Genomic DNA, 17302 nt, shown 5'->3' with positions numbered 1-17302 from the left:
TCCGGGGCAAGGTCTTAGCCAAGCCCACAAAGAGGTCTGGAACAAAGACTGCTCCTTAGTGGAACATGTCATGGGCAGAAATAGCTACACCCTAGGACATTGCTATTTTCAGTTGGTTGGGGGCTGCCAAGGAAGAGTGAGACATATCCTGTAGGCACTGTCAGTTACAGGCTATTGGCAAAAGGCTGTCATTGTAACTGAACTTAAAGTGTTTTTTGAATGATTTGAGCACTGCTCCTCCATGAGTACCACAGCAGCAATAAAAAGTAAAAGAGAAAAGAGGATCATTGGATAGTTCTATGAGAAAAAGAAAAATATTAGGAGAAAATGATCAAAAGGTAGATGAAAGATGGAAAGCAAATGTACAATGCTGACAGTAAAGGAGATGAAAGTAATAAGCATGCTTTTAAATCATATTTGATATAAGAAACATCTTATATCTGTGCTCTCTATTTTCTCATTTAGTATAACAATTCTGTGAGGTAAGTATAATAATTTCACAAATACAAAAGCTGAATTATAAAGAAACTAAGTAATTTGACCAAATTAGGGAGTGGTTGATCCACGGTTCAAAATGAACAGTCTAGGGACCAGCAGTTAGTGTAATGGCTATGTTGCAGAACTCCCATGTAGCGGACCCCGGTTCGAGTCCCAGACCCGGTGGCTTACTCTCACGCTGAATGCGTGTGCATGCATGCCCAAGATCCCGAGAGGAGAAAGGAAGAGAAGGGATTGAGGCGTGGCCATTCCACCTGGGGGGGGGTGATTTCTCACTTTCTGTCTCTCTGTCTCTCTCTGTCTTTCTGGTGAGCACATGTGCCCTATAGCGAAAACTCCAAAAAAAAAAAAAAAAAAAAAAAACTTTGTTGAGTCATCTCATATCCTACCCATTATGATAGACTATCAATTCATATTTAATATATGAAAATCCAGTTTTGCATGTTTATTCTTGTTATGAATACATCTACAGTTATATATCTGTACATATGTGATTGTTAGAAAAGTCATGATGCATCTTTTCCTATGCAAAAATGCATCATGATGGGACCAGCAGTTAGCATAATGGCTACGGAGCTGGGGATGCCCATGTAGTTGACAGTGGTTTGAGTCTCGGACCTGGTGACTTAAACTCACTCTGGGTGCGTGTGCATCCGTGCCCAAGATCCCGAGAGGAGAATGGAGGAGAAGGGATGGCGGATTGCAGCGTGGCCATCCCCCCTAGGGTGATTTCTTGCTTTCTGTATCTCTGTCTTTCTGGTGAGGGCGTGCACCCTATAGCAGAAATTAAAAAAACAAAAACAAAAACAAAACAAACAAACAAACAAAAAAACGCATCATGACTTTTCAAACAACCCAATAGTTTTATATGTCTGTGTATACGTATATAAAATACCAATGTTACAAATGTCAACATATATAAAATATTATTTAATTTTCAAATTTTAGGGGCCAGAAGATGGCATAATGGCTACATCACTGGACTCCCACGTGACAAACTGCAGTTCAAGTCTTAGATGTGGTGGCTTGAAACTCATGTCAGGCATGTGTGTGTGCATCCCCAAGATCTCAGGAGGAGAATGGAGAAAAAGAGAGCGCAGCATGGCCACATCCCCTGATTTCTCACTTTCCCTCTCACTGTCCTGATCTCTCTCTCTATGGTGAGCACATGTGCCCTATGGCTAAAACCTCTCCAAAAAATAAAGAAAATGTAACATATATTTCCACATAAAGGACAGTCACATTGAGGTAATCAACATTTATATAAAAATATAATAAGCTTATTAAAATAAGCATATTTATTCAGAGAAGTAGTATACATTTAACAGATTTTACATAAAATTTAGATATAATTCTATATCTTTTTCTATTATTCCTGAAATTGTCCAGGAATCCTGTAGGTATTTGTTGGAAATAGTGGCCCTACAGAAATATTTTATTGTTATTATAGCCTGCTATTAAAATCCTTCACAAATCCAAAAAGTAATTCTCCACAAATAACTACCAAATACTTTCAATTTCCTTTTTTGGGATCATAGAATCACAATGGAATATAAAGTTTATATTTCAGAATGTTTTATGAATGTTTTCACTTAAATCTTCAAGATGTATTGCCTGGCAAAAATTTTAATATCATTTCAAAATATTTTGAATTGAACCAAAAACACAAACACAGCTGCTTACATGTAGTAAAAATGTATATAAACCTGAGCTATATAAATACCATTATCTAATCCAAAATTGCCTCCTCCTCTCACCATCTGCGAATTCTTTTACAGTAGGGCACCAAGAAAAGAGTGTTAACTTGGAGCATTAATTTTTACTTTGTTTCTATCTAATAAACTCTTCTGCAGGATTTGAAAAAACAGCATTTAAAGAGAAGACATACAAAGTAGCTTCAAGCATTCAAAAAAGATTTTCATCCTGTGGTTTTGAAGGGTACCTTATAGCATGTCAGTAAGGCACATTTTCCTTTAAGTATAAAACTCATACATTTGTAAAAATATGACTTATAAAACATTACATCAAGCTCATGCTTTTTTTAATGCCCACTATATAAGTGCAAGTATATCTCAAAGGTCAATTTAAAAGAGAATATATTAATTATATAGAATATATTAATTGTCACTTCTTTCAGCTTGTTGGGACAGTTATTCTAGTCCATCTCCTCAAGGGTCAATTTATCCTGTGAAAGCTGGAGCAAGAATGTCACACCTGAGATTATCCACTGAATGTTGCCCCTCAAGAGGGAGGTAGCTTCTTGATAATTAAATCTAATTATTTATTTAATTAAGGAGGTGCAAAATGACCATAAAATGGATTGTATATGACCCAGGGACCCTTATACCAATCTTGAAAAAAAAGAGTAGGCAGGTGCTATCTTTGATGATAATACAATAAATTTAGCACCTATTACTCTTACACTCTTAAATTCAAGAACTTATGTTAACCACGTGGCTCCTCAGCATTTGAGTTTTAAATTTCTGTTATAATTTAAAAATCAAATAGCAGCAAGAAGAAAAATGAGACAAGCAAATATTAAAAAGACAAATTATTTTACTAGCAGCATGAGATAATAATGCAAATTCAGGAGTAATCATGGGGGAAGTTGAGAAAATTATTCAATAGAAATACTAACCTATGGGAGTCCAGTGGTGTCATTGCAGTAAAGTGTGACACTCTCCAATTCAATCCCTATGCAAAGTTCCTGGTTCAAGTCCAGAGACTTCCCTGAGTACCTGAATATGTGTTTGCCTATGACTTGGAGCTGGCTAAAGGCTGGGAGTGGATCGTGGTATCAGAGCCCTGATGGGGATGTTCTCCTTCTCTCTGTCTCTCTTGCTCAAGGGGAAATGAACTTTAAATAAAGGAAGTTTAAACTATAATTGTCAGAGTCAGTGGTTCATAAATTCAAATTTATTTGGTGGTAAACCAATTCTTGTTTCATTTTTTTTTTTTACAGTGACTGTTCCCCTAATAATATGTGGTGACTTTATTGGTGATAACATAACTACAATATAACACCTTAATACTAGTCTTACATTCAGAAAAATAATTGAGTTAAAAGTGATAGTGGGGAAAATTTTATTATGTTATTTATTTGAATGAACATGTTTGATTCATTATATATTACATACCAACACAGAGTCAGTAAATACAAAAGACATATTGCTCCCTATTTTAGATCAATGACAGATGTTATTAATCAATCATAACCCTTTTCCTTACTGAAACCAAAAGTTATTTCTTGATCCTTTCCAACAGGAACTCTAGGCAACCATTACCAGTAATTTGGAGCTTGCACATATGTTGAAAACTACCTGTCTTCTTTGATTTAGTCCTCTATTTTATTTTAAGTCTTTTTGTTGTTGTTGTTGTTGTTTTGCAAGTTCATATTGAATAACCTGACCAGATAGGGTCTAGGAAATTAGAATCTATTTTGAGTAACGGATATATTTGTTAGATAAATATGTGCAACTCCTAAATAATATGCATTATTTTTACTTATTTTATTCACATATATATTTGAACAGAAGAAATAATTTTCATTCTGCTAAACTTCACTGGGTTTCACTAAAGTTTCTATCATATACAAGTTGTCCCTGATTTGAGAGACAGTATATTTCTGGAAGCAGACTCTTAAACAGATTGTCATAAGGCAAAATATTGGCTCTGTTTGTGCTCTTATTCAGGCATCAAAAGAAATCTGCCAAGCAGTAAGTTAGGAAAGGAGTGATGTGACTGTCGAGCATAACAGGAAGCAGTTAAAGTCAGGTCTCCCTGTATTAATCACAGGCAGATTTGTGTATTTTGTCCTTTATTTTTCTCCACTTTTTTTTCTGGTAAAACATGAAGATCATATGAAATATACCATTTCTTTCTCTCTCTCTCTTTTCTTTTTTTCCTTTTCTCTGCAATAATACTGACAGAAGAATTGTTTTTTCAGTGAAGGAAAGTCTTTAAGAAATCTATGAAAAAAGATTAATATTGAGGTAAGATACATATAATATTTTGCTACTGTATATAAATTGAATCTAACCACTTAGGGCTCTTCTTAAGGCCAAAAATTTGTATTTTGAAAGAGTTGCCACCAGGTAGTGCTCTCACATAGTCAGCCATCTTAATATACCATCTGCTTCTTTTCAGGAGCAGTCATGACAAAGCAAGAGATAAAACATTTTTTTTTTTTTTAAGATTTAAGCTTGTTAATATTAAAATAAAACTTACACAACATATACTTAGAAGATACCAGAAATGATGCAGGGAAAACATGAAACCCATTTTAAGTTTCTAAACTTGAAGCCAGATACGTATTTCCAAAAATGTATGATCTGTTTTCTCAGATGTGGGCTAATAATCTACAATAAAATCTCTTCTTGCCAGTTGTGTGTTCGGAGGATATCATTTGTGGAGCTGCAACGCATGAATGCTTTTATTCAAAGGCGTTACCTTTGCTGTTGCCCTCACAATTTACTATTGAGTTGTCTGAAAAGGCATGATGTTATGTTTTTTGATGCAAAAGTGCGTCATAACTTTTCTGACAACCCAATATAATTCTTGAACTAGTCTGTAATGGTCCAGTCATTTCAAAGACACTTATTGAGTTATTTGAAGATCCTGTCCTGTTTTTCTGTATTTGCACAAGAATCCTCAGTCTCTAATTAATAGCTATTCACAAGGCAGTACAAAGAAAATAAAATTCTCATACTCCTGAATCTCATCTTTATTCATTTCAAAGATAAAAACAAAGAAGCTATGTTACTTCCTGGTTGGTAGTGACTTGTCTTAATTACTCAAGTGAAACTTCATTTCTGTTCCTTTATCCAGCACCTAGCTCAAATATTTCTTAATGATGTTTTTACTTCACAGAAGGAAACGCTTTTCCTTCCAACCCTTCTAGTCCTGAAAATTCTTTGCAGGTTTAGTTTATGGCAGTCAGCAACTATTTGAAATCCCCTTATTTCAGGCATAGTGAACTACACGACATTTTTTTCAAAGCACATACATTTTTTTAAAGTACAGCTTTATCAGATTAACACTTTTCTTCCAAATTTCTGCCTTACGAGTTTGCTTAGTTATTCTTCCAGCCAAGATACTAAAATTCAGTTACCATTGACTGATTTATACAAAAAAAGCTTACTATCTACATACTTATTTAATCAATGAGTTCCAGTTGTATTCTAAATGGCTTTATTCATGTCAACAATTTGATTTCCTTTTGGTTAATAAGAAACAAGAGGACAGATTTTAATTCTGTATTGTTTTCTTTAAACACACCTAAAAGAAGCCCACATTTAGTTACAGAAATGACCTCCTTCATAATAATGATGATGAATTATATACCAGATGAACTATGGCAAATTCATCAGTTTTTATCTTAATGCATCTTAAGAGCTTATGTACATATGTAGTTACTATGTGGAAATTTATAAAAGAGTACTGTTATGCCAGTGGTATCAAGAAAAACAATTTCAGAAACCCTACCTATATCCGAAGAAGTAACTTGTATACTATCACTATAAGCATTTTAATTGCTGGTATTATTTGATAGGTAATTAATCATTAAACTTACTTCCTGAAACTGAGTCCTGAAGAAAAACTTTTTCTACCTATTCAGGGATTAATACCAAGTTTAGAACCTAGTAGCCCTTAAAAAAATAATTGTTCTTGGGCTGTCCCTGTGGTATAGGCTCTGTGCATTGGGAGCCAGAGCCCATATGGTTGCTGCAGTTCTAATTCCAGTGGAATCTGAACATACTGGACATATGAGCATGTCAACCTAGAATCCTGACAGGAAGGAGAAGTGGAGGAAAAGAAAATTAAGGTGTGACCATACTCTTTTGCGGTTATGCTTTATCTCTCTCTATTTCTTTTTCTCTTTCTTGTGAGTGCATGTCTTCTCTGGCAATAATAATTAAAAAAAAAAAGAAAATGTTAAGCAATGAATTGAGTGCCAGCTTTATTTGGTATACTTAAGGTAAAAGACAAATTGTATAGAATAGATTTCTCTTATATATAACTTTATACTACATTTCTGGCACAGTATAAAACTAAATAATTATTCTTATAAATACTGGCTAAATACCTAGTGTTCTCAAAGGTCTACTGGTCAAAGGGTGAGTTAGTAGTTTTTTAATAAAAGAGGAAGATCTCAAATAATCTAACATTATACTTCAAGGAACTAAAAAAGAAGAAAAAGATAAGCTCAAAACTAACAGGAGAAGGAAATACTAAGGATTTGAGCAGAAATGTATCAAATGGAAAATAGAAAATTATAGAAAGAAAGAAACCTAAGAATTACTTTTAAAAAATATATCAACAAGCTATTAGATAGTCTAAGAAAAAAAAAAGAGAAGAATCAAAGACTCAAAATCAGAAGTAAAAGAGACATTACAACTGTTAACACAAAAATACAAAGGATCATAAGATACTACTATTAACAATTATATGCCAACAAAGTGAATAACTTAGAAGAAACATAAATTCCTAGATATAACCTATCAATACTAAATTATGAAAAACAAAGTCTAAACAGACCAATAATGAATAAAAAGATTGAATCAGCAGTTCCAAAAAATGAAAATTCTAGAACCAGGTGACATCACTGGCAAATTCTACCAAACAGGCACCAGCAGATGGTATAATGGTTATGTCGCTGGACTTCCACGTGGATGACCATGGTTCGAGTCAGGACCCAATGACCTGGGTGTTTGTGTGTGTGTGCCCAAAATCCCAAGAGGAGAATGGAGGAGAAAGGATTGCAGTGTGGCCATTTCCCATAGGGAGCAATATCTTCCTTTCTGTCTCTCTGGTGCACTCACATACCCTATAGCAAAAAAATCTCTTTCTCAAAAAAAAAGAAAAAAAGAAAGAAAGAAAGAAAGAAATCTTACCAAACACCAAACATTTAAAGAGAATAAGCAATATCTTTCAGTTTTTGTTTATCTGAGAATGTTCTTGTCTTTTCTTCCCATATGAAGGACAATCTTGCCGAGTACAGTACTCTCGGTTGTAATTGCTTTTGCTTTTCCATTAACACTGAATATATTTTCCCATTCTTTCCTTGTTTCGGATGAGAGGTCTGCTGTTAGTCTGAAAGAATTTACCAGCACCAGACCAGATCTCCAAGAAGTTCTCAAGGGAATGTTATGTCAGGAAAATTAAATGTAGTCACACAGAAATAAGAGTTCAAAAACTAAGAAAATGGTCAACTTAATTGTAGGGACAAGTCTGGAGTTGAATATTATATCCCAGAATTCAATAGGGAAGACTGAACCACAGCACAAGATAGATTAAGTACATGAGACTGAATTGGTGAAATAGCATTCTGTGACTTTTGACTAAAATAATGCTACTTCTAGGCTTTGTGGTCTGGTTTTAGGAGTTTTTGTCCTGTCTTGAGCTGTCAATAGGTTCATGTACCTACTATTTGAACATGATACTAACTTGTTTCCAGGCTTTAAGTGTTAAAGAAATATCCTTACCAATTCAAAACTGCTTGAAGTGTTAAAGAAATTTCCTTACCAATTCAAAACTGCTTTTCTTGAAATTACCAGCTGAACTTGCTATTAAAAGTAGTTAGATTATTTAAGAAATTGTATGATCAAGAAAATGTGGAGGGAAAAGAATGGAAGATAACTGTAGACACCAGAGACTGTGAGAAGAAGGTGGGAAAGGGTAGAGGGTCAAACATAGGGGTAAATAGAAATGAAAAATTATTGATAACGTGCATGATTAAGCCACTATGCTGTATATTCTGGATGGATTTTTTGAATGCTGTGGTGATGATTAGGGGATGAATATAAATTAATTAATTAAAAAACTACAAGAGAAAAAATCATGAAAACTATTTTTCATGAAATTTTTCAAAAGTCATTTTAAGAAGGCATATTTGAGGAATGTAGTAAGCTATGTAGTCCCAGCTGGGTGCTACTTTGCTTTACGTTCATTTTACTCACTGAGGTTTATGCCTAGGGTCAGACTTGTGTTCATGGATATGTATATATCAGCTGCGCTTGCTATTGGAAATATTTAGATTAATTAAGTTCTTTAGTGAATAAATAAAATGGGGGAAAAGGCATAGAAAGCAACCATGGATACCAGAGATAGTGTGGGAGGAAGGTGGGACAGGGCAGATGCTGAGAGAGGGAATCAAAAATGGCAAAAATAACAAAATATACATGAAATAAGAAATGGAAAATTGTTTGTTGATGATACATATGTTGATGCCCTTGAATGAGCCAATATACAGTATATTCTGGATGGGAAATCTCATTTTGTTTGCTGTGATGATGTATACTGAATGAATGTAAATAAATAAATTTAAAGAAAAAAAATAAGCAATATCAACTCTTCTTAAACTCTGTCAAGAACTGAACAGGAGGGGGACCAACAGTTAGCCTAATGGCTATGTTGCTGGATTCCCACATAGTCAACCATGGTCCGAGTCCCAGATCCAGTGGCTCAAAACTCACACCAGGTGCATGTGCGTGTGTGCCCAAGATCCGGAGAGGAGAATGGAGGAGATGAGATTGTGGCATGGCCAACCCCCCTGGGGGGTGATTTCTCGCTTTTTGTCTCTATGTCTTTCTCTGTCTGGCAAGCGCACGCACCCTACAGCTAAAACCTCTAAAAAAAAAAAAATTAAATAGGAGAGAGTACTTCCAAACTTATTTTATCAGGACAGCATTATTCTGATACTGAAGCAAAAGACATTACTAGAAATGAAAATTTCAGGCAGTAGCTCTGATGAACATGGATGCAAAAACACTCCAAAAAATACCAGCAACTCAAATTACACAGCACATTAAAAGCATCATTCATTATAATTAAGCAGGATTAATCCCTGGGATGCAAGGATGGTTTGACATATGTTCTCTGTTTATGGCAAGTGAATGCTCCCTTTGATAAATGAAAAAAAAATTAAGTTACAGGATAGCATATTATAGTAGAATAAAAGAAATGAAATATCAATATATATATTTTGAAAAACCGGTAAAACTATTAAGAAATGTGTACCACATAATACAATGTTCAATATTGAAAATGACTGTGTCCTTGCATTGATTATTATATACTATATACATGCCTTAAAAATACATTCCATAGCCCCTCCCAATTAAAACTTAAAATTATAAACTATCACATGAAGCATCAAAGACTATTACTTAAAAAAAAAGTCTATACTATTTAGTTTCACAACTCAGATATAGAAAAATAGACTCAAGTAATAGAATTTCTTTCTGGATATTTTTATTTTATTATGACAGAGGAAATGTGTGAACTCATAAGAAAGAGAAAGAAAGGATCCACCCAATGGGGTCTGGTCACACTTTCAACCCTCCATCCCATTAGGATCCTGGGAACCTGTGCATATGATAAGCATGTAAGCTACTGGGGCTGGGATTTGAACCTTGGTTGAACATGTGGAAAATAGCTTACTCTGCACAGTGTATAATTGCTTTGCTACAAGACTGGCCTGAAATCAAATTTCTTAATGGACTTATTGCTACTAAAATGAAATTATTATTTAAAACATTCTTACAATTAAAGCTTTAGTTCCTCTTATAGCTTAGTGGTTAAGGGAACTGGATCACACATGAACAACCTCAGTTCAAACCCTGGCCCTGGTGGCTTGAAAAACATCCCTAGTGCATGTACACACATGCCCAAATTCCCAACATAAGGGAGAAATAGGGAAAACAGGATTTCAGTGTGACTGAGTCCATAGGAGGTACTTTCTCCCTCTCTCTGTCTCTCTGGTGAGAATATATACCCTCTGGCTATGAAAATAAATAATAAATAAAACTTAACACTCAGATCATTTAACAGGTCAAGCCTATGAAACATCTAAGAAATAGATAATGTCAATATGATGACAACTCTTTCAGAAAATAGAGGGAAAAGCATTTTCCAGTTCTTTTTATTGACAATATTACCCTGTTATCAAAACAGACAATGATAGTCTTAACAAAAACAACCACAAAAACTGTTTAAAAATATCACTCATTAATGTAGATGAAAAGTTTTTTTCTTTCTTTTTTTATTTTTAAATTTGCTAGAAGGTATATATACTTACTGGAGAGAGAGAGAAAGAGAGAGAGAGCAAGAAAGAAGCCCCCCGCTCTCATGAAGAATAGTCATGCCACAATCCCTTCTCCTCCATGTCTGCTTTCATGATTTTGGGCACACACACACACACACACACACACACACACACACACAAACATGCACCCAATGTATTTTTCAAGCTACGAAGTCTGGGACTCAAACCATTTAGTCTGCCATGTGAGATTCAGCCAACTTATCACCATTCGACCGGCTGGCCCAGTGCAAAAATTCTTAGCAAAATATTATTGAACTAAAAGAAGCAACATTAAAGGAATAATACAGCATGACAAAAGAAAAGTTTGTACGAGGATTTCATGGTTAATATTTAAATGTCAATCCATCTAATTCACCATGCTAAAAGAACAAAGAGAAATATCATATATTCTTCTCTAAACCTGCAGAAAAGACATAGCACAAAGCCCAATACCCATTTATAATAAAACAAATGCATGTCAAAAAACTAGGTCTATAAGATAATATCTACCCTTTTATAAATTAGTATCAACTATGATATTTTTACATTTCATTTGGGTAAGTGGCTGAAAAACTCAAGTCAACTATTTGAAACTGTAGTTTGCTTTCATAAAAATAATAAGCTCTCTATGTTCATAATGTTATTTCATATTTTCTCCACTGCTGATTAAAAATTTTTAACACTTTAAAGGAACTATTCAATAATCACTTCATATGAAAGATAATATATAAATTTAGTTTCCTTTTTTGTTAATTGCCTGAGGACATGTGTGCTTCAGAGAAAGAGAGAGAGAAAGCAGCCCCAGTGTGTTGGGCTTCCACTGCAATCCCTTTTCTCCCTTTAATAATCCCATTAGGATTTTGGAAACACATACACACACTCACACACACACACAAACACACACATCTGGAGTAATTTTTAAACTGCTGACGTCAAGACTGATACCATGATCAGCATGTAGAATCTGGCTTCTAATGCACAGTGATTAACTACTGTTCTGTAGAGCTAGCTGTGTAAATTTAGTTTTTTATAATGAGACATAGATAAATGATCATCATGTTTTATCAGAATTACTTTAAGTTTAATAATGTTAACTAGAGTTTTCTGTTTTTTTTACATTTTTTAATACATGCAATCACATTATTTAGCTTACAAGGTGATCATTTCAATATGTGAATATTTCTCCCCGGTCCAGTTGATCAAACTATAACAATACTACCTCCCTGCCTCAACCATGCTGTCTCTGTACAGTTTTCTAACTGTGAATAGAAACAAGGTAGTATGTTTTTGTCATTAAAATGTTATTGTTGGCCCAGCCATGGGGGCATGGGCAATAGAGTACTGCTAGTTGATGTTGGAAAAATATGGAAGGCCCAGGTTCAGATTCTGAGTCAACCTGAACATGTGGTGTGCCCAAGCACACCTGTGACCCTGGCTGGCTGGGAGGTTTGGGAGAGAGTTGTGCTATGGCAAGATCCTGACAGGAGTATCACTCTTTATCAATAAATAAATTAATAAACTTTTAAAGAAAAGTGATTGTTCTGGTTTACTCTAATTTATAATTCTAGGGATGCAAAAGGCATAGTTACTATTTTTTTTTCTAGAGCTTTTTCTATTAGGGCATGTGCACTCACCAGGGAGAGAGAGAGAGACAGAGACAGTGAGAGGGAAAGTGAGAAATCACCCCCCCAGGACGGATGGCCATGCGGCAATCCATTCTCCTCCTGGTTTCTTGGGCATGCACACACACACACACCTGGCATGAGTTTCAAGCCACTGGGTCCAGGATTCAAACCACAGTTGGCCATGTGGGAGTCCAGCAATGTAACCGCTGCACCATCTGCTGGTCCCAGGCATAGTTAATTTTTAAACTATCATTTGAATAGCCACTGCGGTTACTAAATTGTAAGAGAGTCTCTATCAGTGAAAACCGTTTTTGATTTTTCCTTTAATTCTTGTTTTCACTATGCAAGAACACAATTAAAAATTTTTGAAATTTAAGGGAATAACACATTATTCCCTAAAACTTTCTACAATTGCACTGTTGTACAATAAACCTTCAACTCTTCCTATGTACAGTCTTAGTGGTGTAATGTCGAGAAGAATTTAGGTGGCAAAGAAAGTGAGTTAGGGAATGCAGTACACTCGCAACCTTATAGTAGCTACTTGTACCATAACTATGTCTGTTTCCTATTCAGGTTTTAGAGTAATGTGCAACCCTTTTGGTTCTAGTAATCACAAAGGATTCCAGCTTCCAAACATTTGAAAGTATAAGCTTTGATGGAAATAGAGAAAATATTTTCTTCTTCAGCATAGGTAAGAAATAGTGCTTTCACCCTCAAAGCGGTCAGTCAATTTATATGAGAAATGAATTGGAGTCTGACATTCTCACATATCTGCCATTCCATTACAGTATTAAAAGAACTGAGAAATACATATGCTTGAAATTCTTTGTCTTGAAATTGCCTCTAAGTATTGCACATGTTTAGTACCCTGATAGGATCATTATAAATTGTATATATTTACTGAAAAAAACAGGGGCTAGATGGTGGTACAGTGTTAAAGCATGATGTTCTGTGTGGATATCCAACATGGTAAGGTTCCTTGTTTGTGTCTGGAGGCCTCCCTGACTATTCTGGTCAAGCATATGACTGTGCTCTTGGGTTGGTTAGGCTGAGTATGGATCACCACTCAAGACCATACTGGGGATACCTGTCTCTGTTTTTGTCACTCATGGAAGAAATACATTTGTAAAGATGAAAAAAAGAAAAATCACTTCGTACTCTAAATATGTACAGCAAATATAAGTCAGTGAAAAAAAGTGCTTTCACCCTCAAAGCGGTCAGTCAATTTATATGAGAAATGAATTGGAGTCTGACATTCTCACATATCTGCCATTCCATTACAGTATTAAAAGAACTGAGAAATACATATGCTTGAAATTCTTTGTCTTGAAATTGCCTCTAAGTATTGCACATGTTTAGTACCCTGATAGGATCATTATAAATTGTATATATTTACTGAAAAAAACAGGGGCTAGATGGTGGTACAGTGTTAAAGCATGATGTTCTGTGTGGATATCCAACATGGTAAGGTTCCTTGTTTGTGTCTGGAGGCCTCCCTGACTATTCTGGTCAAGCATATGACTGTGCTCTTGGGTTGGTTAGGCTGAGTATGGATCACCACTCAAGACCATACTGGGGATACCTGTCTCTGTTTTTGTCACTCATGGAAGAAATACATTTGTAAAGATGAAAAAAAGAAAAATCACTTCGTACTCTAAATATGTACAGCAAATATAAGTCAGTGAAAAAATACAGGAAAAAATAAAAAAATTGTTTTTATATACTTCTACTTTTTCCAGTGTATAGAAGAGAAAGGATTGTGTAAGTTTTATTTCCAGTAAATTAGAAATGGAATTTAGAAGGCAATCGCTTCTTTACTTCTGTCTGCCTACTAAGACTTTGTAGAAGGATTGCAGGAATTATTTATGTGAGAAAAGGGAGAAGTGTTAGTGACTTAAGAAAAAGAGAAGGGCCCTGGAGACCTACCATGGGATTTCGGACTTGGATGTAATTACTTCTCAACTCCTTGAAATTATAATAACAAAGTGTGACAATTGCCTCAACCATTGCTTCATACACTGTGTTGGAACAAAAAGTTTCCCAGGGAGATATGATGAACCTCTTATTGTTTTACTGTTTCTTCTAATCCCACTTTGCACATACAGCCTGTGGTAATGACAGAATATGCCTCAGATTCTAATTGCTCTGAAGGAAATTAAAGGGAAAGATGAGTAACTTTCCTCAGAGATGTGTTACAAATTAAACATTTATGTAAAAAAAGAAGCGTTCTCTGTAGAGAGTATTATTAAAATGATGTAAGGAAGAAATATTGAGGCAAATATATTTTCAGGTATCTCTACAGCAGGACAAAAAAGGTAATTTGCAAACTGTGGACATAACCCAGTTAAGCCTATACCATTGCTAAACCTCACAGGAGACTTACTGAATTAATATTTTGCCACAATAAGGGGTAAAATAATACTTATCAAAGCTCATACCTTTTTATAATGCTGTCACTTCACACCCCAAGCTGCGGACAATTAGCGACACACAAGGAAGTGATAGTGACACATTAATATTCCATGTGCACTTTGTTAAACCTTTCAATTGTCTTTTCCTTGCTGTTTTACCTCCTGTTTTATGGTTGTAAGAAATGTAGTCCCTATGAACATTGTTTTTGTATAATTTGTCACATGGTTACTGTCCGAAAAAACAACTTCTCTACGTGGAAGATAGACAGCTAAGAATTATGTCATTAACACAGGTATATGGCATGCTGAAATGAGGCAAATGTTTCATTAGGTTTATTGTTTGTTATTTACTATTTTCAGTTCACCTCGCTCTATGCTTTTGATTACACATTCTATAAATCTTAGAGCTCAGTGGAACTTAGCAAAATTTGTCTGAGTAACCTACAATTTTACAAATGAAGGTGATGATTATGGGATAAGATATATGCGACCTTTCACTTTTTAGTGAGAGAATTCAGTGAAAGAAGAGAATGAGGATGGCAGCAGATTCATCCCCGAAGGGTACCTCAGTAGCAGCACTGCTTAATGTGCATGCAAAGCATGGTAACAGTTTTCACCTCCAGTGCCAATCCTGTCTTTCATTTCGTTTTTCTTTCTCAGGGCTTTTCCTAAAACCAAAAGCTTATTCAGCTTTCCAACAGATACAGTCCGGAGGCCGGAGGTAGGTGTGTGTGTGTGTGTGTGTGTGTGTAAGGTGTTATTAACATTCCAGAGGCCCTGCTGCAGTGGTGTGAGCTGCTAAAATGCTGTGTTCTCAGGCCAGGACTACATGGAAGACCAGAATTTGAGTCCCAATACAACCTAAAGTCAAAGTGTTGTGCTGTGCACCTGTAATTCCAGTGACTCACCAGGCCAAGATAGGAGGGTCGCAAGCTCAAAGCTGGCTTTGGCAGCATGGCAGGCCTCTGTCTAACAAGGATCTGGGCATAGCAGCACAAGCCTGTAGTTTCAGCTAAGAGGCTAAGGCAGGAGGATTGTGACATAGACACCTCCTGTCTTTAAAAGAAAATATATTTAAGTACACAAGAAAATATATTTAAGCCTGTTTTTTTAAGAGAAAGAAGAAAGAGAAAGGAAGAAAAAAAACATTCCAGACAGTAACTCACAGCCATCTGGGGCTGAGAGTGCTGATGATCAATTATGAGTTGCACTCTCCTTGATTCCTTGGAGGGTCCGTAGTATTAAGCTCCATGTTTCCCCAGTGGTAAACAACTCTAAGATGCCCCATTATGTTGGTTTTCCCTTCTTTCTTTTCTTACTCTCCTGTCCTTTTACTTTGTCTTCCTATTGTAGAATTAATTACCTCCTCCCCAAGCCTCCTGCTTCCAAGCACTGCTTCATGATCTGCTTTCAGGGGAACTTAATAAAATATTTTATCAATCTTGTTCCTATTAAAAGATATATTTGTATATAAAAATTAGACACATATAGTAATGTATTGAAATATCATGGAACTATAGCCCACTCAGCCTAAAATTCCTGTAAACTAATCGTCTTCTAAAATTTTAAATACTCACAAAGCTCACTCTCCCTTTCAACTAAATCTGCCATCCACACATTCCCGCTTGATCAATTTAGAGCAATTCATTTTAACACTGCCTTCCTCTTCTATCACAGATGCATGCACGCAGTTCCTCTTCTTAAATTGCCCATCTTGGGGACAAGCAGATAGCATAATGGCTATGTTGCTGGACTTTCATGTAGTCGACCGCGGTTCAAGTTCCAGACCTGGTGACTTAAACTCATGCCGGGCGTGTGTGTGTGCATACCCAAGATCCCGAGAAGAGAATGGAGGAGAAGGGATTGTGGTGTGGTCATCTCCCCTGGGGGGGGTGATTTCTCACTTTCTGTCTCTCTGTCTCTTTCTATCTTTTTAGCATGTGCAAGCGTCCTATACCAAAAACAAAAAACAAAAAAACTCTCCAAAAAAAATTACATTGCCTATCTTGGGAATTTAACAAAAGGCAATGGTGAAGGCCAGCAGGAGGCATGGTGGTTAAGGTGCTGGACTTCCACATGGCCGACTGTGGTTTGATTCTCAAGTCTGGCAGCTCGTTTTTTCACTTTTCTTTTCTCTCCTCTTTAAAAATATAATAAAGGCAAATAATTAAATAATTTTTAGAAGGCAATGGTGATTAAGTTGTCAGTAAAAATGTTTACACATATACATTATGAGTGGTGGTATGAATAAGTGCAGATATTGTTGAATAATTTGGTGAAAAACATAACAAATTTTCAATTATGCCTACATTTCAACTAAAAAATTCTTTTTGATGTAGAGATACTCATATGAGCATCCAAATCACACACACAAATTTCTTTTTTATACTACTAGTCTTTTTTAATAGTGAAAAGTTAGGGACAAATATCCATTAAAAAAGAAAAGGTTAAGGGATCCAGTAGGTGGCATAATGGTTAAGCTACTGGATTCCAACGTGGTCACATGGTTGACTGCAGTTCAAGTTTTGGACCTAGTGACTTGAAACTCATACCAGGCACTTGTGTGTGCATGCCCAAAACCCAGAGAGGAGAATGGAGGAGAAGGGATTGCAGCGTGGCCATCCCTCCTGGGGGGGAGGGGTGGTGGTTTCTCATGTTTTCTCTGTGTCATGGCAAAAATCTCA

Source organism: Tupaia chinensis, unplaced genomic scaffold (assembly GCF_000334495.1).
Source record: "Tupaia chinensis unplaced genomic scaffold, TupChi_1.0 Scaffold000005_2, whole genome shotgun sequence".
Taxonomy (NCBI): Eukaryota; Metazoa; Chordata; class Mammalia; order Scandentia; family Tupaiidae; genus Tupaia; species Tupaia belangeri.
This window is presented reverse-complemented; position numbering follows the sequence as displayed.